This window comes from Tamandua tetradactyla, chromosome 1 (assembly GCF_023851605.1).
Source record: "Tamandua tetradactyla isolate mTamTet1 chromosome 1, mTamTet1.pri, whole genome shotgun sequence".
In the NCBI taxonomy this organism is placed as follows: domain Eukaryota; kingdom Metazoa; phylum Chordata; class Mammalia; order Pilosa; family Myrmecophagidae; genus Tamandua; species Tamandua tetradactyla.
In genome coordinates this window covers 104,210,844-104,233,138 of record NC_135327.1, presented here as the reverse complement: position 1 = coordinate 104,233,138, position 22,295 = coordinate 104,210,844, and the positions used below count along the sequence as shown (strand labels likewise).

The window sequence follows — 22,295 nt, the reverse complement described above, 5'->3', positions numbered from 1 at the left end:
AATTAATTATAGAGAACTTAACAAAGTAACTCCTCCTTTGTTTGCAGCTGTATCAACATAAGTACTCAATTAGGCCAATTTAATTTTGTGTTGGATCTTGCTAATGCCTTTTAAAGTATTTCTTTAGATGCTCTCCAGCTGGCCTGGAGAGCTTCGCCCTCACATGGGAAGGACAACAGTGGACATTTACTGTGCTGACACAAGGATATCTTCATAATTCCACTATCTACCATGGTTTGGTAGCCCAAGATTTAAATATATGAAAACCTCCAGCAGAGGTCACTCTTTTTCATTATATTTATGATGCTATGTTAACCAGTAACTCTCTTACAGAACTGAAAACTGCCACTAAGATGGTAGTGGAGCACCTTAAGAGCTAAGAATGGGTAGTAAATTGGGACAAACCACAAAGGCCTTGATGCTCTGTCAAATTCTTGGGTGTTGTTTGGTTGGGTGAGACTAAAACTATTCCCTCTGCTGTTGTTGATAAAGTGAAAAGTTTACCCCATACCATATACTCCTAAACAGTGCAAGGTTTTCCTTGGATTGCTAGATATTTATTTATATTCCATTCAGCACAGATCCTAAAACCCTTGTATGCCCTAGTTAGGAAAGGAAAAATAAGGGAATGAGATGCTCCACATCAGGCTGCTTTTGAAAAGGCCAAATGGGCTATTTCACAGGCTTACGCTTTATGCCGGGTGGACCCAGATATGCCTTGGGAATTAGATGTGGCCAGTACTGATATTTGCTTTGGGTGGGGCTTGTATCAAAGGCAAAAGGCCAGCTAAATTAACATTAGCTTCTGGTCTCTGCTCTGGAAACGATCGAAACCATGCTATAGTCCCTTGCAAAAACAACTATGTGCTGCCTATAATGCCCTACTGCAAATTAAAGTACTAACTCAGAAATGTTATGTCAAATTAAGAACAGCCATCTCCATACAGCAGTGAATGCAGGACGCTGCCACAAGCTTCACTCTGGCAGTGCATAATTGAGCACATTAACAAAATGGAAACTTTATCTCTACAGCACAGCATTTTTTGTGTTTGTTTTGGCAGGGGCAGGCACCAGGAATTGAACACGGGTCTCTGACATGGCAGGCGAGAATTCTGCCACTGAGCCACTGTTGCATCACTCTACAGCACAGCATTTTTAACAACAACCCTTTAAGTGCAGAAGTGCATGACATCTTATGACTAGTTTCCCATATAGAAGAACAATGGTTGCTCCTCCCCACTGATCCTACAAAGGTGGCTGTTTCTGTGTGACCACTGATGGATGTGGTGGTATACCTGAGTCTGCCTGATAAACTGATGGATCAGCACACGGATGCCCATCACCTGGACAGAAGTAGCCATACAACCTAGTACAGACATTATATGGTGGGAAACTGGGACCATGCAAAGCAGTCAATGGGCTGAATTAAGGGCTGTATGGATGGTTATTGTCCACAAACCAAGAGAGGCATTAACTATTTTTAATGACAACAGAACAGTGTACCAGGGCCTGACACTATGAATGGCTACATGGAAGCAAAAGCAATGGACTGTTGCTGGCCCCCCTTATGGGGAAAAGAAATGTGGGAAGACATCTGGACTGCCCATCACAAGTGAAAAATAACTGTTTCATGCCTCTGCCCATAACACTGATTGTTTACCTGGCAATATTGCAACAGATATTTTAGCATGAATTTTTAGCCTAGAGCCAACATCACATAAGTCTGCTGAATGGTTGCATAAGAATACCAAGGGTACTAAACTCTGTGGAGACTGGCACAGAAATTTCAGCTGCCCATCATCAGACAACAGCTAAAGGATGTTGTGGATACCTGCCTCTTCTGTCCCAAGGATGCTTCCTCATCAACTCAGTCACACTGGCCATGATCAGATTCTGGTCACCAGGTGGCAGGTAGATTATATTGGGCCCTTTCCCTTATCCAAAGGTGAAAAATATGTCTTTATACCTATAGATATAGCCACTGGACAGCTGCTGGCTTTCCCAGTATGAAAAGCTAACCAACGAGCTACAAATATGTATCTGAGGAAAGCTAAGTGCATTCTTTGTAGTACCCACCTATGTGGACCATGATGGGAGCCCTCTTTACTGGGCAACTAGCCCAAGCCTGGGCTATTGAACATGATGTCTTATGGATACTGCATTTATCTTACAATCCCACAGCAGTGGGGTTAATTGAAAGGATGAATGGGTTTTTTAAAGAGCAGTTAAAAGATAACAGACAATCGCTGCAGCGGGGACATGCTGGTTGTATTCAGACCTCACCAACCTCAATTCATAGCCCCAAGCAACTGCTTCTGCTCCTGTTAAACACTGGCAATGGCAGGGCTCATGCAGGTTCTGCAAATTCAGGTAAAAAAGGACCAGCAAGGCTACAGCTACAATTAAGTAATCAATATAAGTTGCTCTTGCCTGCACCACAAGCATAAGAATGGTTGATTGGCCATGGTCCTGGCCATTGCAGCCCCCCGCTGGATGGGAATCCTAAACTCATGGGGTATTGGAGTCACCCAAAATTTAAGTATTAGACCACAGATTACACACAAAATGCCAAAAATTTATTGGTAACCAACCCAGGACCCCTCATACCTCAAGGCACAGTATGCATGACTCTGTGGAACCTTACTATAACTGTGGATTTGACTCCAAAAGCTCCTTGCAATTGCAGGGGGAAAATGTGTGGTATCTAAAATTTCCTCATAGCACCCCTTCTCCAGAAACACATCTGCCTACTAATGGAAATTTACCTTGTTTTCTATTAGATCCACAAGATTTGCCTCTCATAGTTCCCCATAACCATCTTTCTTTTTACTCTTAGTAGCATCATAGTAAACAACTTTGTGCAATAAATAGGCTTCTGCAGTAACCTATGTGCACAATTAATCTCAATGCTGAGTGTGCCTGAACTGTCAGTGCTGGGTACCACCAACCTACCTTGGACTGTGACCCCTGCAAATTGGACTGCATGGAAAATCCTGCTGGCCTGGCAGAGTTCAGCACATTAGAAAATCTGGAAAAGAACCTCATTTAAGACTGAAATCACAGGTTTTCATCACTTTGTAGGTTGTTTTCTCTGTGTGGGGGATTCCTGGTGTTCTGTTTTCTCTTATGTTGTGGAGTAAGGATGCAATGTCTGTCCTATGGTCAGCATATTCCACTGTGTGGAGTGATTTGTGAGGACACTGGGCTCATGCCCCGCCCCCTCCCCCATTATGAGAACAATTCACTGCATGCTGCCACCTATATGACCAGGACAGTCATTAAAGGTCATTAAAGGTCAACAGACTCCCTCAGGGAGAAAGAATATTATGAAAACTCCCCTCCCCTAATCAAATCTCATGAGACCCTGTGAAACTCCATTGTCACATCCAGTGGACCTAAGCCTTTATAAGCCACTCCCATGGCACTCCTTCCTCTTTCTTTTGCATGGAATAGTGACTTCCATTTCCTGACCAGCCACCATCAGGAAGAAACTTCTCCTGTTTGTAAGTCCCTAATTAAACTCATGGCTAAGTCCATGCCATGCATGCTCTTTGATCTTGGGACTAAATTGGGTTGGAACTGGCATCAAGAACTTTATTCTTTATCCTTATTTAAATAACCCTATTTCACACATGAATCTGTTATTTAGATAAAGTCTACTTCAGAATATACTGCTCTCTTAACAAACTTCACTGATTCTGAGATGCAATCCTCCCCACTCACCCCTATGGCACCTCTGAAACCATAAAGTCTATGATGTCTTACAATTGCTATCACAACCTACACATACATGAATTTGGCTGGAGCTGCCCATATTGTAAAAAGAAATAAAACACAAGTTAGTATGGCCTAGAGATTTGAAATAGAGTTGGGAGGTCATCTTGGAAGTTACTCTTGGCAAATCTCAACCAGATATCACAAACTACCAAAGTCTACAACGCCCAAGACAACACTGTTCCTCAAATCCCTAAGGATGCCTGGACACCATAAACACCTGATAGGATAAAGAACTCAGTAAACCATCTAACCTAAAGGACAATTGGAATACCCCAAATGTCCACCAAACAAAAACACCGATTTTCTTTTTCTTTAACAATCGTTGCCTGGAATTGCCAATGTGGGACATTATTTGTATTGCTACCAAGATCTGAACTGTGCTCCCCAAATTGCAATTCTAAGACCCTAAATAAATACCTTTGTTGCCTTGCAGCTTAGTTTGTTATTTCTCAGTTGGCAATATTGATGGCACTTAAAAAGAATTATATGGGACTCTTGATACTACATATATTGAATTTAATTGAAATTTTAAATGTCAAAAAAAGATTATACACAATCGTTATTGAGAAACAGAAAATTGTGGTATAGGCAGTAAGTCACAGAAATGGAAAAACAGAGTACTAATTTCTTATCGATGAAGCCAATGTGAATTGTCATATAGAAATTACAATTTCATAATTGTCTGCAAAGACTACACATTTTATCATGCATAAAAAGTAAGACACTCAAAATTTGCTGGAAAACAATTTGCTGACACTTTCTGACATGATAGAAGAAGTGATAGCATTAAAATCTGTACAATATGTGATGTTTGGCTTAGAAGAAATGCCACTATTTTAAGAAATGCTGTGTCACCATTGCTCTTTATGGCAGAGAAGATAACTGGCAAAATTTTGAACAACAAAGACTCTGAATTGAAAAACAGACTCAGAAAAAGCAAAGACCAAGAGGAAATTTTAGAAATAACTTTAGCAAATTATTTTGTTTATATTTATCTCATATATAGGTGTAAGAATGATATATACTTAAAAAATCATGTCTCAATATTAGCATTTAAAGAAATTTTTCTTTATGGATAATGTAAAAATGCTAAGCGATAAAGCCCTGAATTATGGTTTAAGCAGTAGTGTTTTTTGTTTCCTAGTGGTACATAAAATAATTAATCCTATACTCAATAATGCCTTAAATTTAATGAAAAACAGTATTACAAAATATAATTGCACATAATAAATAATACACCACTGATAATAAAAAAGCTGTTTTATATGAATACAAATATATAATAATTAAAACTAATTAGACCAATTACCATAATAAAGAAACAGAAGTCATTTGGGATGATTTATAAAAATGAAATTATCAAAAAAAAATGTAGACAGTAGGGTCCCAGTGGCTTAACCTTAACATTATATTAAGCTGTTCTCAGATCAATGTAAAAAAAATCAAATCTAGAAAACCACCTCATTAGTCCTTAAAGCATATTGTATTCTTTCTGGCTTTCTGCTAGACTATTTGTCTTTATAATCACAGGAACTGTTTTAGGAGCCTAGAGATATAGGTTTAATAATTCATCCATAATTTCTTGTTAAGAATATTGAACATCAAGAACTGATGCCAAGGGGAAACGATTTTAAACTGAAGAAGCAGCTGAGGCCCAAGTTGTTGTTTCCCAACCACCGGACTGCAGTGCTGGGCTTGGGCCCAGAGGGCTCAGGGAGTTTCAATCTCAGCACAGTTTTGAAATCAGACCTGAAAATGATTTGTGAAGCAGGAAGGGCTGACAGTGTCATCACAGCATTTTATTGACAGTGGATCTTTGTGACGCACCAGAATTGACTCCTAGACAAAGTAGATCTTTAAGGCTTACAGATTACTTTATAGGTGTCACCCTTCTGCGGAAATGATTAGAATTAGGAAAACAGATTTCATTTGTTCTGACTTCACCTGGAAGGAAAAATTCCCAGAGTTCACAATTGCAGGAAGATTTTGATACTCAAAAGTATCTGCGTCAACAATGATGTTTTTTGTAGTTTATGTCCCTTAAATAGATTCTCCTATACCAACCTCAGAGAGTATTCTAGCGTTCTAGAATACTTCTATAATACTTCTTCAGCATTTATTACTGCTGAAAAGCAAAAAAGGACTTGCTGTGGAAGTGGGAGAAGACGTCAACATCAAATTGATTTTCTCTACACTCATAGGAATGAAAGGAATACAAAGGGACCATGAAGCATTTCTTGCCCAGATGCTGTCAAAATCTCAATCCCCATCTGAGAACACAGAAGGTGAAGTGTATGGACTGATTGGTCCTACTGCATATTTGGAGATGGTCTTCTGGACACTGCTTCAGAAGATTTCACCCATCTACCCTTATTCCTTGCAAATGGAGTAAAGGCATAATAGGAACCAGGTTTCTGAAAACTTTGACTGATATTTCAGTCCATTAGCAATCGGTGTGCTCAATCTCACCTGGATGCCTGCTATGTGGACTGCATGCAAAAGGGACTGTTATATGGCTACTACTCAATTTCTTTGGTCTGTACCCTGTAGCCCTAGAAGTCTGGATATGTCCTATGTCTCACATCCAGAGGATGCAAAAGCTTTGTGGCACAGTGTCCACAAAACACTAGGAGAGGTTATTCAGGAGGAAGTTGACATTCGACTGCCTTTATTCACATTTCCATACACATTTCAAAAGTCATTTAACAGTCACAAGATTAATTCGTGTTTCTGAAGCTACATCTGTAGCTTCAGCACATACGGATGGAAAAATAAAGGTTAGTTTCCATAATTACATCTAAAAAAAAAAAACAAACCCAAAACTTGATGCCAAAGGGAAATATAAGTGTTGGTGGGTTCAAAAGGCCATGATTTCACTGTGGCTTGCAAAGGTGTACAACATTCCCAGGAAATTTAATTTCACTTGTGCATTACAGCTTTTGCATTAATATTAAATCTCTATAAGTGGAAATTAGGGGCTTGGCTCATTAAAGATTTATATATACTACTTACTTGCTGTATTTAGAAGTTGAGTTGTGAAATAAGACCCTGGCTTTTTAAGGCACGATCTTCCATTACAAATACGAATTAGGTAAAATGTTACATGCATCTAACACTTTTATTTTTCAAATCCAGATGCATAACCCTGTAAACTTTTACCCTCCCCCTGCTCCAGTGTGCAAACTGATAAGATTAAGATGTTGTCCTCCTGAGAAGTTTTATTAGGATTGTTGAAGACATAAAATCCCTTACAACCAGTTGAGAGTTTAGAACTGGAGCATCTGAATTTGAGTCCTGGGCCCCAGCATTTAATGTGTTATGTGACCCTGGATGAGCCACTTGACCCTCTAAGGGCCTCAATAGCTTTGCCTGTAAAATGAAAATAATAACTATCTTGCAGAAAGTTAAGTCTCGGATATAAATATATATTGTTTAATATAGCCCTAGCACTCAGTAAGCCGCATCTATCTTTTTAAATTACATTTTAACTTAAAGTTTAAAATTTTATGCCCTAAAATACATATACATATATTATTATCTACCAATAAAATATGATCTAAAAGAGTAGGGAATATGTCCATTTTTTACTCACTTTTGAGCAATCAGAAACCTAAGCAGAAGATCCAGATATAGCACTTAGTTTCATAGAAACTCCCCTTCACTTTAAAAGCTATTTTAAAATAATGTTTACCAGAGATGATAAAAGGAAAATGAAGGGAAAGTCTCATTTAAGACTAAATTAAAACAGCAACAAGTAACAAAATTATTTATTATGAAGATTAAGATGATCTTTGGTTGTTGTATGGTAAAGTTAATTTTGAACCCACTAAGTTTCAAGTGTAGATAAATGTTAACTTTTGACATGAAGTAAATAGCAAACTGAATTATTGGAAAATGTATTAAAATATTACATGAGCATGCACATGCACATATGAACAAACACACACACACTTTGTCTCAAAGCCAAAGAAAATGTATTTATGTTATTTTTTGGCACAGATATGTGACCACATATGTTTATATATCAGTCCTTGTAATTTAGGAATATAAAGTTTGTTTCCACTTTGTCAGGAATTCTGCTTTGTATCCCTGTAACTGCAGAACAAAACTATCTTTTTTGTTTTCCTAAAAAGGCAGAACTCTTTTTAGCACAGTAAAAATGTAAATTGAAGCATAGACATTTTATTCAAGAAATACAGATGAATTTTCATACATGGGTTGCAGAGTATAAAATATGAAATCTTAACTTTCCTAAAGGCCATGCAATTAAAATTTCTGTGAGAAGTTACTAAATTAAAAAAAAAAACTTTCATAGAAAATATGAATGATAGATGTATTTAATGTTGTTGGTAAATTACACAAGGTTGGATATTAAGTACATCATTCCTTCTTCATTCCTTCTTTTAGATCTGTGTCTCTATTTGGCTTCATTTCACTTCACTCTGAAGAACTTTTTTTTATTTCTTGTGGCTCACTTTTCCTGGTGACAAATTCTCCCACTTTTTTTTTTTTTAACTGAAAATGCTTTATTTTTTCTTTGTTTTGGAGCAATATATTTTCTGCATGAGGAATTCTGTTTGATAGTTTTTTCTTTGTCCCTCTTCTTATTGCCTTTCCTCCATTATTTTTGATGATGAGGCAGTATCACTTTTATTCTATCCTGTATATAAGGCATCATGTTCCTCAGACTATCTTCAGAATTTTCACTTTATATTTGACTACATGCAGTTTGATGATGGTGTGCCTAGTTGCAGTTTTCTCTGTTTGTAGCTTTTTATTTACTGAGTTTCCTTTATTTGCAGGTTGTTGTATTCAATCATTTTTACAATGTTCTCAATCTTTAAAGAGTCAAATTATTTTTCTGTCCCATTATCATTTACTCTTCTGGTACTTCAAATCTGAAATGCTAGATGACTTGGTATTTTTCCTACAGGCCACTGAGACTCTAATAATTTTCAATATGTTCCCTTCATTGTTCACATTAAATAACTTCTATTGATCTGTCTCCAATTCCACTGACACTTTACTTGGCCATCTTCAATCTGCTCTTAAGCCCATATAGTGCATTTTTATTTAAGATATTGTATATTTCAGTTGTTTTTTATAGTTTTCTTTTTCCCTTAGATTTTCTGTGTGTTCACACTCATCATGACCATCTTTTCCTTTATTTCCTCAAACATATTTATAATAACTGCTTTAAAGCATTTAACAACTTCAACTTTCTGGTTCGTCTTATTGTATGTTTCTACAATATTTTGAGTTTTATTTTGAGTCCACTTAACATGTTTCTATTTCTTTGCAAGTCTGGTAATCTTTTTATGTAATGTTGGGCTATTTTGGTGCTGTTTTAGTTCTAGAAAACAGAAAAATTATCAACTATTTACCTTGAAAATGTAGCATTTTCCCCTTAACTTTTTTAAGGCCAGATTTGCTTTTATCTGACCCCAGACTATGGATAATTTTTTAGTCCTGGGTATAGTATTTAGTATGAACATATGGACCTTCTATGATTTCAATGGAAAGCCCAAGGCATATGGACAAGACTTAGATGTCAAATTCTCCCTGCCCTGCAATTGACAGGAGCAGAGATATCTGCTCAGTTGTTTCAAATTTCCAGCAGTTGTTTTCTACTAGACAGACGTCTTAGTGATTTCCTTGTGCTTTCAGAGGATCAGCCAAGAATTTGAGGAGAATTTGTGTGCTCTCTCTGTGGGTCCTTCTTTTTCAGGATTTCTTCCTTCAATTTTCCACTGTCCTGGTAACTCCGAACTCTGTCCTTTGACACCTCAAGCTAATAAAACATCAGTCTCTCCTTGACTCCTAGCTGCCGTATGCCACATGGATTGGGAGGTAACTTCAAGGGAAAAAACAACAACAAATAAATATAGATCCTACCCAGTGCTGTTTCTTTTCTTTCTTTCTTTTTCTTTCTTTCTTTCTCTTTCTCTCTCTCTCTCTCTCTCTCTTTCTTTCTTTCTTTCTTTCTCTTCCTCCCTCCCTCCCTCCTTCCTTCCTTCCTTCCTTCCTTCTTTCTTTCTTTCTTTTTTCTTTTTATTGAATCCTCTACAATTTTTGCTTACCTTTTGGTCACTGTCCAGTGTCTTGCAATTAGTTTATGTTCTGTTTGTGATTACTATTTGACTATTTGTGTGGTAATACACAAAGCTAATCAATCTTTACTGCAATCTGAGCTGTGACATTTTCCCTGTGACATTTATAGGCATTTTCGACTGCTTTCCAGCACTGAAAATTCCTTTGAAGTCTGAAGCCAGTTGGTTTTACTGCCTCCCCCCTCCACATTCTATAGGTAACTGGATGTTTTTGCCTTGATTTCAAATTAACTCTTTCTTTATGGTTAATGTAATTTGTTAGGATATCTCTTGCCATTGATTGCAACATATTGTTCCACCTATCTACAAATATTTCTCACCTACTATATGCCATCTATTTTTAAAAAATTCAGAGTATACAACAATGACCAAACAAGCAAATTTATATTATAATAGGGTGCAATTTCATAGTGGTGAAGGAAAGAAAATAATAAAGAAAAGCATAAATTACTATGGAGATAAAATATAAGCTGATTGATGCTACTGAAAAAAAATAAAGAAGGATATTTTGGAGTTATATTGTTTTCATATTTCTATTGCTGTTTTTCTTATGCTTCTATCAATCATTAATAATATATTATTACTGATAATGCACAATCACATGTCATTTCTTTGTTTATATTATATTTGTCTAACCTTGTCTAATTTACCAACAACATTAAGTACATCTATATGTATTGAAATTATTAAACAGATGCTTTTTTTATCAATTAAAAAGAAAATTGGTTAAAGCAAAAACATGAAGTTTGGAACAAATATAAATTTCAAATACATGAAGGCAATAGCAAAAAAGAGTGGAAAGTAAACAAAATTTATGCTTGCAAGTTACTTATATTTTATGTCACACAATATCAATTTTATATGGACTGTAATAAGTTAAAAATATATAATCCCTAGAGAAACAAGTAAATACACAAGGAGTTATGGCTAAAAGGCCAATATAGGAATTAAAATCAAATTAAAAAAATGATAACCAAAAAAAAAGCAGGAAAGAAGGAATAACAGAATAAAAATACTTCATAAACAAATGGTAAAATGGTAGATCTGAACACAAGTATATAATAATTACGTTAAAATTAATGGATTAAATAGTTCAAATCAAAACCAGGGATTGTTAGAATTAAAAACTGTCTTAATTAAAAAGCAAGACCATACTTTATGCCATGTTCCAGAATGATATCTGACATAAAGACACAGATGAATTGAATGGAAAAGATATTTCATATAAATTGTAAGTATAAGAAAGCTGAAGTGGTTTTATAATCAGACAATCAAGATATAAAGAGAAATTAGAAAATATTTCTAACTATATGATAATGAAATTATAATATATGAAAATTTGTGGGATTAAATACAATCATTGCCTACAGGGAAATATGTGACTTTAAATATTAATATTAACAAAGAGAAAAGGATTTAAAATCAAAGATCTCAGCTTCCACCTAAAGGAACGAGGACAAGAAATGTAAATTAAACATAAAGTTATTAGAAGGAAGAAAATACTAAAATAAGAGCTGATATCAGTAAAATACAGCACAGACAAATAACAGAAGACAACTGCAGAGCAAAATTTTGTCTTTTTGGAAAGATTAATGAAATTTATGAATTTTTAGTAGGCTTGAACAAGAAAGAGAGAAATCACCTATTTCCAATATCAGGAATAGAACAGCAATCTCATCAGAGGTCTTAATGACATTAAAAGGACAATAAAAGAAATGCCATGAGCATTATGTCAACAAATTCGAAAGGTAGATTAAATGGATAAACTTGAAAAACACAAATTGCCAAATGGACACAAGAAGAAATGAAAACCTGGATAGCATTTATATCTATTAAAGTAATTTAATTTGTAATTAAAAACTTCCACAAAAAAGCTACAGTTTCAGATGTTTCACTGGTGAATTGTATCCAACAATTAAATGATACAAATCTCACACTAATTCCTTCTGAAAACAAATGAGGAATGATCACTTTCCTGTTTATTTTATGAAACCAGTGTTATCTTTATACTAAAATCCTATAAAAATATTATAAGAAAAAACTTAAGATTAAATATCCTGTATAAACTTCGAAGCAAAAATATTTAACTAAATATCAATCCAATACTGCAATATATAAAGGGTATAATACACTATAAGCAAATGGGCCTTACATCTGCAATGCCAGTTTAACAATGGTAAAATTCAATTCCTGAAATTTACCAGGTGAATGCAAGAGGAAAACCCTATAATCCTTTCAGTGAACACAAGGAAAGCATGCAACTTATTTCATTACTTATTTATGACAAAAATTCTCAGCAATGTAGTGGTGACTTATTTCACCACTTAACCTTGATAAAAACTCTTAGCAAACTAGCAATAGAAAGGAAATTCCTTATTCTGATAAAAAACCTGCAGAAAGCTGCAGCTAGCATACTTAATGGTGAAATATTGACTGCTTTTCTGTAAAATCTTTAAATCAGAAACAAGTAAAAGTCACCCGTTTTGACCTATTTTATTCAATAACATTGTTCTGATGGCCACAGTCACTGCAACAAGACAAAAAAAAAAAAGACGCAAGTGAAACAAAGCAAAATAAAATAAAATGCACAAAATTTGAAAAGGCAGAATTAAAGCTGTCTTTATTCATATATGACATGATTATTTATGGAGAAAGACATAAGAAACATATTACTAGAACTAAAAAGTAAATTTAGGAAGGTCACTCATTCAGAGTCAATATACAAAATTCTATTGTACTCCTTTATATACTATTAGCAAAAAAATAGAAAATAAATTTCAAAAAAAATTCCATTTATAATAGTATCAAAACACATAAAATACTTATAAATAAGGGTAAGAAAAAATGTGTACTGCTTTTGAGCTAAACGTCAATTATTATATTTGGCAGTGTTCTCTGAGTTTAGATATTGGATTAGGTTACTATGAGGAATTGATTGGAGGAAACCAACCAGAACAGGTGACCAAGAAAACTATGAACAACTTAATTCTCTACCTCTTACATTTATTCTCATTCAGCATTTTGATCAAGCAATCATTCAATTAAGCAATTTAAATGGCAAGGCAACCTAACAAAGCAGGAAAGCACATACTCCTTTATTTTCATAATTTGTCAACCTCAATCTCTCTTCTTCAGCTGCCAACTATTATCAGCTCAAGTGTCTAGTTATCTCTGAAGACTTCTTAGCCCAAGCTGTACAAGGTGGTTGGAGTTGCTTTATGGCCATTATAAGACTATTTCACATAGCTAGCTTGATACATCTGACAGACTGCAGGGACCTGTGGCTTGCCACTCAGGTGTGGCAATAACATTCTGGGTTTTATGTTCTTTGGGTTGTGGACATTTTCGGCATCCCTTACATTCTATTTGTACAAGGTTACATTACACTTACCAGTGCCTTCACATTCCTAGTAAACAAGTGTCATCTTTCATAGTTTCTTCTACTACTAATGAACAGAAATATACACAACAGATGTTATTTATTTGTAAGTTATGTATTACATAAACATGTTTATAGTTTTAGGGTTGTTTATATCTTAAGCATATGGCAGATTCTTTTATTTTATGGATGAGGTGGTGATATGTTTATAAAGCTAGCTGTATTAGTTTTCTAATGCTGCATAACAAATTGCCACGAACTTAGCAGCTTAAAACTACACAATTATTATCTCACAGTTTCCATGCATCAGAAGTCCAGGAACAGAAGTTTCCAAGCATCAGAAGTTCAGAGCTGAATTCCCTGCTTCAGGTCTTTCATAGGATTTAATCAAGCTGTCATCTGTGTCATCTCAAGGCTCAACAGGGAAGAATCCACTTCCAAGCCTATTCAGGTTGTTGGCAGAATTCAATTCTTTGCAATTACATGACAGATGCACTTTGCTCCTGGAAGCCACCCAGAATCTGTGCCATGAGACCATAGACAGTTTATTTCACAGCAGTTTACTTCTTCAAAGCCAGCAGAACTGCCTCTCTCTCCAGACAGCTAACCACTGAATTCTTACATAAATAGTTCTGCAGGCTTTTATTCTACGAAACACTCCTAATAAAACAGAGCTTTTAGAACATGGTATTTGAACTGGGCTATAGTTCAAAATTACTCCTAATAATATTTTCTTTTCATTAGTCCAGCAAAAGGTATGTAATTAAAAAGCATATGAAGACAGCAGACATTTTTTTCTTTCAAAAACAAATATTTCTTTTATATTAAATGGATGAGTTGGTTATTTGAAGTAATTATTGTTGAAGCGTACTTGCTCAAAATCCCAATATGCCTACACACACTTACTTGTCCTTTCTCATTGTATTCCTCATTCTGTACAATGCTTGGCAGATATGGTCATCATCCCAATCAAAGTAGATTTTTAATTAAAGAATTAGGGATGACACAGTTAATTGAAATCTCCAGTTAATTCGAAGCGTTATTTTAAATAGTGTCAACTAAGCACATAGCTGCACCACATTCTTGGTTGTCATTGAGAATCTGGAAAATGAGAAGTAGATCTACTGCTGCTGCATATGTCCCTAATGTTTCAATGCCTAGGAGACCCACCTGCTGGAATTGGTTAGTGCTCTAGGTTTTAAATAAGGGGATGTCTCTATATTTGTTCAAAATGATATACCAAGCTCTTAACTTGAATTAACTGCTATGTCACTTAATATGAGCTGGGAACAGAATGAACCGCTACCTGGTATCAGCTATGACATTACCAGGTAGCCTTATACAGTTACTGATGGACATTTTCCCATAGTTCCTAATCTCTGAAAATTCACAGTTCTATTTACATGTAAAATAGGTTGTACCATTTGTACTACTGGAACCAAATGAAGATGGTAATTCATATAAGAAATGAGTTGAACTGTTAATCATGTTTCCAGAGGGAAAAAATGAAAACAATTGATCATTTCACTTTTAGGTAGAGAAATTGGCATTCCAACATCCTCACAATTTAGAATTACCAATTTCTTATACTAATCCAAATCAAGCTCAGTAAATTAATTAAATTAGAGGAAGATTTCTTTCTAGGAATTTTTCTATAGATGTACTTCTACATGTTAAACATGTTAAGCAAGGTACATAAATAGCAAAAGACCAGAAGCAACCTAAATGTTCATCAACGGGAGGCTTGTTAAATAAAATTCGCTCAGGTATACAATAAAGTACCACAGCAGAAACCAAAAATTATATGCTTATATTCTTAAAACATGGCTAGAAATATTACTTAAAACGACAAACTTCAAATCATAGCCATGTGATAAAGTAACTTCAAGGAATGGAAAATGGTTGATACAAGTGTTTCAGGACTGTTTCTAGACATTTCCCTTGAATATATATGCTCAGAGATTTAGATATTAAGCCAAGAGATCTTTTAGGCACTATTAATTTCCAAGGGTACTATATTAGTGCTGGGTAGGTTCTAGTGAAAAGAGTTCTTGATTGGGGTTAAGAAACCCTCTATTTTGGTCTCCAAGATTGCCATGATTTGGAGCAAGTCACTGAATTCCTTTAAGCTGCCTTTTCCTGTTAGTAAAATCATGCAGCTGTGTCAGATAAGAACCTATTGCTATAAAAAATTCTATAACCTCTTATATATCATTGCCACCTGTGCTGATTTGAAAGGATTATGCACCCTAGAAAAGCCATGTTGTAATCCTGATCCCATAGTGTAGAGATAGCCTTTTCTTTCAATCCCTATTCAGCACTTTAGGCTGGAGACTTGATTAGATTATCTCCATGGAGATGTGACTTACCCAATTGTGGGTATTAATTAGAGGGTGATGTGACTCCACCCAAACCAGGAGGGTCTTGATTAGTTCACTGGAATATTTTAAAAGAGGAAGCATTTTGGAGAAAGCTTCAGAATGATAAGAGCCATGAGGACAGCCCATGCAGCCAGAGACCTTTGGAGATGAAGAAGGAATATTTCCCCAGGGGAGCTTCATGAAACAAGAAGCCTGGAGAGAAGCTAGCAGACATCACCATGTTCGCCATGTGCTTTTCCAGTTGTAAGAGAAACCCTGAACGTCATTGGCCTTTCTTGAGTGAAGGTAACCTCTTGTTTTGGTGCCTTAATTTGGACATTTTTCTAGACTTGCTTTAATTGGGACATTTTCATGCCTTAGGACTATAAACTAGTGAACTAGAACACCACTAAACTGTTTTCACTAAGATATGTAGGGAAATCATGTCATTTCCAAGCGAGAAAGTTTTGAAACAATTCCTTCCGAATCACACAAATATTCTACAGCAATCTGTGGCCACTTCAAAATCCTCCGAGTGTGGGGTGCTCCATGTTTATCAGGAGGTTCAGCTGCACACTATGAATTCTGGGTCATTCCCTGTGCAGAAGTCCTGCAACCAGCCTTAGGTATTCTGGAATATCAAACCTGGATTCAGTTTATAACAAGAAGAACAGACGGTGTGGAAAGGACAGAAGATTTAGGGAGTACATTAATGGCCTAGAAAAGACTTTAGGTTGGCTACACCTCCCCCTTTATTCTTTTTATCTAACATTGTTTCTCCTTTTAAAACTGCGGTTATAAAATAGGTGTCAAGTTTGGTAGGAGATTGAAAAATGTTAGAGAAATACTGTCAATCCAATGGGTAGCAATTATCTTTCAACTAAAAAATTTACCAGATAATTGATATTTATGCAATTGCAAGCAAATTATTTGCAGCCTCCACATAACTTTTAAGGCACTTGAATACAGAGTTATACACACGTTAAAGAGAAACATGAGAAGGTGTTTATATCAAGGGTAAGTTGATGAATTAAAGACTTAAAATGGGGAAATTCAACACCAGAAGAGCAAATTTCAGCATCAACATCGAGTGCAGAATACTTAAAGAATTTTTCTCTTCTTTTCCCTTCTCTTACCTTCCATTCTCACGTTTCTCTTCTCTTTTTTCTCTTCTTTTTTCCTTTGTATTGTTAACATCTTTTTTATTAACTTCCTGGAGCTTACATTTGAGTAAGATTTTGTTGTAGATACTGTAAATAATTTCTAGAAGCAGAAGATTTTAACCACATTGCTAAAACAAGGGAGAAAACTATTGGAGTAGTTGTTTCTGGAGTAAACAGATGCAAGCATATTTTTTTCCACCAGGAAGAGAAAGAGTTTCCTGAAGATTTTGCAAAAGAAAAAAAAAAAAGCAAATTTGTACACCACAGCTTAGACAAAAACTTGTACACATGAGCCTGGAAATGGATATTTTTAACTAGAAGAAGCAAAGGATATCCACGATTTCAATTATAATTGCATTTACCAGCAAGTTTCAGGAACTCAAGTCAATTAAAAGTGGCTTAACAACATACATTTTTGTTCTCTCATGTAAGAAAAGTCATGAGGTATAACAGTCAGGGGTTAATGTAATTGCTCCACAAAGTGTTATTTTTTCTATCTGGCTGTTCACAGATAGCTTACATTTACTAACCTCTTCGAAGGACTCATTCCTCTGAGCAATATCATTCTCACTCTCTATTTGTTTGTCACTGTCATCTAGCGGTATCTCACCCCCTACCCCAATCCCTGAGGATTTTTATATCTGTCTGACAGACTTTCTCTACATTCCTGAGTGGGCAGTCTTGGGTAAACATCCACGTGGTTGGCCCGTCTGAAGCCTTAGCATCAAAGCTTCTTAACCTCCTGCGTTTAAATTATTTTTACCTTCACTAAACTTAAGCACTTTCATATTAGCAACACCTTTGACCTTGACATCATTCTGAACTGAGCTATTTCTTAAACTTTAATGTCTACCCCATACTTCTGGTCCTATAGCTTTTGCATATCTTCCACCCTACTCCAACAGTAACAACATCTCCGATTTCTTCTCTCCTCTCTCATCCATTACTATAATTCATTTCCTTCCATTTTTAGCCTTTAGTCCCTGGGGTATGGATGTCACTTCAATCATCAAGCTAGCACTATCAATTTTCTATTTTCAATCAATGTCAGCAAGGTACTCAGGGAATTAGACAAAGAGACAGATAGATAGAAACATAGATGCATAGATCCACCTCACTTTAGCCACAATAGGTATGCATCATACATAACTCCCAAGTTCATACTCAATTCCTCCCCTCTCTTATTACCTTATCAATGGACCTCATTTATTACTCCTAAAAATTGTACTGCTTTATGTCTGAATTTCTTAATTTCTTGCCAAATATGCACACATTTATGCATCACTTCTTCATCCTTTTCTTCCTTCTCTTGAGAAGTAGTGTCCTTTCTCCTTTCTAAGCCTAGATTCACCCTATCCTCTCTAGGCCATCCCTCCCACATCCTCAGAGACTTCAGCACTGTGTTTCATCCTCACTTCTCCTGTACCTTCTCCAGTGTCTTAAGATGCACTTTCCTTTTGCTTACAATTCCTTCTAACATCTTTCCTTGCCTTCTATTCATAGGCAAGAGTCTGGGGACAGTGTAGTTTATACTCCTTGCTGCAACTCCCCTCAAACATTTAAAATCAAGCTGCAATCCCCTTCCAAAGGAGCTCTCCTCCCCTTCCAAGGTACCAATAGACTTTTGATTGCTAAACTCAGGGGACAATATTTGGTCCTTACTATATTTCCCTTTGCAGCAGCATTTTACATAATTTACCACTCTTGCCTACAAGACACTCTCCTCGTTTTATATTCATGACACAGCTCTCTGGTGGATTCCCTTCCACCTCTGGCTGCCCTTTCTTAGTCTCTTTTGAGAACCTAAGTGGGATTATTTTCCAGATTTCTGTTTTTAGCTCATCTCTTCTCACTCAATAAAATGTCCCTTAGTATCTCATCTATTCCTCTAACTTCAACATATATCAATATTCTGATAGCTATCACATCTGTTTCCAGACCTGGCAACAAGAATGGAAATAAAGGAGATGTCATGCTTGTCTTCTTTATCCATTTAGTACATAAACTCCCAGAGTAAGAGCACCATACTGTACCTTATATGATCTTTTGCATTCAGTGGGGACTTAGACATGATAAATGCCTGCAGAGCTATACTTTAAAATATATGTTTAATATATTGATATATTATATATAACAGTAATATATTAAACATATGTTTAATATTAAAAATTTAAAATTTATGTTATATTCTTATAAAAATTTTTGCCTTAATTCTATGTGCTTGGTGGGAAGTACGAAGAAACAGAAGCAGTATGGATCAGAAATTTAATATTTTTAAAGTTGAGAGAGCAAAACTTAGTACCTCTTGCTTCTACAATGTGTACAGTGATTCCAGGGGCCTCCAAGCAATTGTCTGCCATTCTATATGTCTATCTGAAAGATAAAGGCCAAATGCAAACACTTAACAGATGAATGGATTAACATTAGGTCTTTTCATTTTTTCAACTGTGCCTTGTTTCTGCAAAAGAAGAACAGAATTCTGTGCCTTTTATATTTCGTCACTTCAAAATGGAACTTATTCCATCTACTAAAGTATTCTGCTTGGACATCATTCCACTAATGTTCTTTTCTCTAAGTGAGTAAAACACACATATGATTTCTCAACATATATAATACTAGACTGCTAAATTTGGGTTTCCTCCAATGTTATTATTGTATTTTTTTCTCTTTCTTTCTTCCAAATTCTCTCTCTCAATTTCACAAACAGGCAAAAGCATACACACACACCCAATAAACTGTTTACCATCCAGATAGAATATGTCAAGTTTTCAATTATGGGTGTCAAATGTTATCACTTAATTTTTTTGATATATATGGGGTATTACACATCTATGGAACATCATAGCATTGAGAGTACACTATAAATTTTCTATCCTTCTCCTGAGAAATGGTTCAAATGTGCATTGCCTGGACCATCTATGGCTATGGTTGGCTGATCCAGAAATGTCATCTGTCTAAGTTAGGTCAATCAGGTCCTTTCCCTGGTATTTTAAAATTTGGAACCAAAAAGAGTACACTTCATTTCTTCTCTTGTGGAGAACATGTGGACCTGGGATTGGTAGCCATTTTCCCCACTGTGTGGAAAATGTTAGAGAAAGTAAAGGCAATCCACACAGAGAAGCAGAAATAAGAACTGCAAAAAGAGTCCCAGTGGCTTTCAGGATCTGATTTTTTTTTTTTTTTAAGGAATAACAACTCTTTATTTGGAAATGGTTAAGCAATACATAGTCTTCTCCATCATTCAGTGCTTTTTCCTCTCCTTTTGAACAAAAGAGACACAGGGATAATGTATGGGGTGGGAAGTGGAGAGGGGAACAAAGATTGGCACCCCACCTTCCCTGTTGACCAAGATGATGTCATCTACAGAGAGGGGGCAGACATGTCCACCGTCCCACCCCACTACCTTCCAAAGCGTGGGCTGCAAATGAAGACTGCAGCTGGGCTCAATGAAACAGCAGTAAACAGAGCATGTCTGGCATGGGAAAAGGAGGAAGGGTAAAGCTATTCAGGTGAGTATTCACCATCCCTACCCTAAGCATAGTTCAAACAGTGATCCAATTGTTTTCAGCACCTGAAAAAACAGGTCTTACTCCCTTCTGGATGCTCTGTTGGCCCAGAAGGTTCAAGTGTGGTAGGAATGTCTTCCAGCTGCTGAAGAGGGCAACAAGGGAAGAAAAGCAGAATTTGGGGGGAGAAAAATAAAAAAAAAACAAAGCTGAGAGTGGAGTACCTTTCTTGTTCCTTGTGCTTTCTAGGTCTGGCCAACTTCAGAGCTAGAGGATTAGCTGGGTTCAAATCCTGGGTCCCTCCTGCTTGACAGATTTATTAGTTCTGTGGAAACATGAATTTCTAAGTTTTTCTTCAATGGGCTAAACCCAAGCAGTTCCTGAGAGGTTCTTCGTGCTTCAGGTCCTGGGGTTTACTTTCTAGCTTGTGCTGCCACAGCACATTATACTGATTCTGCAGCTCCCAGGATCTTGCCGCCCAACTCACTTCAGCTTCTGACAGCCTGGAGTCCCCACAAGCTACAGAAAACTGAGCCTATAGTCCTGACAATCCAGAAGACTAAAAATGGTACCAGAAGTAAAGCTGCCTTGGGGGTGGCGAAGCATGTATAACTGCCTGGAATCATACTGGGGAAACTACCCACTGGCTTGTCTAGAAGGGTTGCTCTGCTCCCTTAATTACTAACTCCTCCTGCCCTTCTCACTCCCCACTGCCAAGGCAAGAAAATGGCCCTCTGGTTATAGATGGGTGGGTGAGGCACACGGGTAGAACAGTGCCCCTTGGTGACAGCTGGATATGTGCCTTTCAGCAACCTTGGTTATTACCCTACAGACATTTGAGGCCAGAGAAATGCCACGTTAGCTGCAGCTAACACCTCCCATTAAAATCCTCCTCAAACCCACAGGGGACCATGATTTTAAAGGTCCAACTAATAGTGTTGACCCAGGTGGCATTTGTACCAAACCGAGGGTGTGATGACTGCCATGCTAGATGACAACTGGGAGAGCTACCAGCGGAAGTCCCTCTCAGCAATGACAAGCTAAAAGTCAGGACTCGACTTTAATTGACCTTGAGGTTAGCTCTAGCCTGCAATTTCTGTAGTTTGGTTAAAGGAGTCAATATTTTCTCCTATTTCTCTGAAGTAGTTTGAGTTAGCTTTCTGTCAATTGCAACCAGAGTTCTGCCCAAAAGTATAATCTATGAACTTAAAACTGGAGTTTTTGTTTTTGCTTTTTTCATTTATTTTTATCTAGTGCTTTATGTTTCTCTTAGGAGGAAGTGAGTAGTTCGGTTAGTTAAGGAGCAATGAAATTGGGGCATAGAAAGTGATTATTTTTATTCTGTGGCAGAGGATGGGACTATTACTAGGAAATTCCTCCTGCATGTGCAAACATTAAAACATGCTGTCTCCCCTTCTCACTCCTCCCTGATACTGCAAAATTAAAGCTTCCCTCCTTCAGCTTAATGTCTTCTGTGTCTGTAGGGAGGAATCCACTCAGGAGTAAACTGTTTAAGGCCACATTTTTCTAGGTAGGATGCTTGCCTGCTCTTCCCATTTTGGATTCTACAATCTTGATGGCATTAGTAAATTGGAGCCTACTCTATTGAAAAGCAAAAACAAAGAAAAGTTTCTGGAAGAGTTACACAGTTGTGATTTTTAAAAACAACAAAAAGACTAATTTAGTCCTGCTCATCCTTCATAGTAAAATAGAACTGCATACTTTACCATACCATAAACAAAACATTGTATTCAAGAATAATCAAAATGGACACACAAGAGTGCTTTGATGCAAACATTCAATTCTTTTAATCTATAGATTGGTTAAAAAAACAGACTTTAGTAAAATAGAATAAGGATATTTTCACGTATGGCTCAGTCCCAAATTTTCATCTCTTTTGCTCCTTATCCTGGTGCCCCTCAGTTTTGGTCCAATGCCAGTATGCAGTAGAAATTTTGCATTGTTAAAAATAGCAGGAAATCATCACTCTCTGCTCGTTC

General features: G+C 36.4%; 1 protein-coding gene and 1 pseudogene across 13 annotated transcripts in view; one reads left to right on the top strand and one right to left on the bottom strand.

Annotated features, from left to right (window-relative positions):
• Positions 1–22,295, bottom strand: part of TMEM196 (transmembrane protein 196) — a 290,678-nt gene that overhangs the window by 146,041 nt on the left and 122,342 nt on the right. For 7 of the 13 annotated variants that reach the window (XM_077122278.1, XM_077122293.1, XM_077122280.1 and 4 more), the window contains one exon: positions 19,092–19,162. The exons of 4 other annotated variants lie outside the window; for them this stretch is intronic. The gene's annotated coding sequence lies outside the window, so the exon portion shown is untranslated. Of the gene's footprint in view, positions 1–16,762; positions 17,008–19,091; positions 19,163–22,295 lie in introns of all 13 variants that reach the window. 2 more of the 13 variants (XM_077122265.1, XM_077122282.1) reach the window with 1 other exon arrangement.
• LOC143678894 (centromere protein L pseudogene) lies at positions 2,088–6,578 on the top strand (annotated as a pseudogene).